Here is a 448-nt window from a genome sequence, read left to right as displayed (position 1 = left end):
CTCCTTCTCCACTCCAAATCGCGAAAGGGTTTCGGTCGAAAGGGTTTCAACGGCGAGAGGTTAGGGTTTCCTCTTCTTCTTCCTCTTCCTCTTCCTCTTCCATGACATATTCTTTCTGGGATTCCTCCAATTTCGAGCCGAACTCGAGCCGAACACGAACACTCCCTTCACGAGTCATTTCGAACATGAGCCGATTTCGAACATGAGCCGGTATTGAACGAGCCGAACACGAGCCGACCTCGAGCTCGCTCAGGCTCGGCTCGTTTACAACCCTACCTCTAATATATGAAAATGTGTATTTTAATTCTTAAAATTCTTATCATTCAGCTTGAATCTTGAGGCAAGACACAAATCTCAGGGCAACACTTTGAGCAAGAAATGTTCAAAATTTGAATAATTGCATCCCGAACTTTGATTTCAGTAAACTTACAGTTAAACTGACCAGCTC

Source organism: Phalaenopsis equestris, unplaced genomic scaffold (assembly GCF_001263595.1).
Source record: "Phalaenopsis equestris unplaced genomic scaffold, ASM126359v1 Scaffold000247, whole genome shotgun sequence".
NCBI classification, from domain to species: Eukaryota; Viridiplantae; Streptophyta; class Magnoliopsida; order Asparagales; family Orchidaceae; genus Phalaenopsis; species Phalaenopsis equestris.
The sequence above is the reverse complement of the archived record's forward strand: the minus strand, read 5'-3'. Positions refer to the sequence as shown.